Raw genomic sequence first — 524 nt, forward strand, 5'->3', positions numbered from 1 at the left:
GGGGAGGAGGTAGAGAAATCAGGAGTGAAGTTGAGCCTGGGAAGAAGGGAGGGGTGGGAGGAGGAGGTTTTAAGATTTTGTTTTTATTTCTCATTATTCTACTCTGATTTGATTGGTAATAAATTAATTTTTCCCCAAGTCGAGTCTGTTTTGCCCATGATGGTAATATCCCTGTCCTTATCTCAGCCCATGAGCCTTTCGTTGTATTTTCTCTCCCTTGTCCAGCTGAGGAGGGGAGCGATATAGCGGCTTTGGTGGGCACCTGGCAGGCTCAACCCACCACACAATACCACGAACAGGCTCTGTGGCCGTTGAGGCTTGTGGTTGAAGGTTGTCCTATATAAGCATTCTATCAACATCAAGTGGAGGCTGAAAGTGGAAAAATGTAACTAAAGCTCTGCAGACTTCTGGCTGCAGAAGCACCGCTGTCCACAAGACCTGCCTTGCAGTCCTTTAATAAATTTCAATTTCTCATCAACAGAGCACATAGACCAGGAGCCATCTTTAGTCCTGTGAAATTCCTG

The sequence above is a fragment of the Fulmarus glacialis genome, unplaced genomic scaffold, assembly GCF_000690835.1.
Source record: "Fulmarus glacialis isolate BGI_N327 unplaced genomic scaffold, ASM69083v1 scaffold16570, whole genome shotgun sequence".
Taxonomy (NCBI): Eukaryota; Metazoa; Chordata; class Aves; order Procellariiformes; family Procellariidae; genus Fulmarus; species Fulmarus glacialis.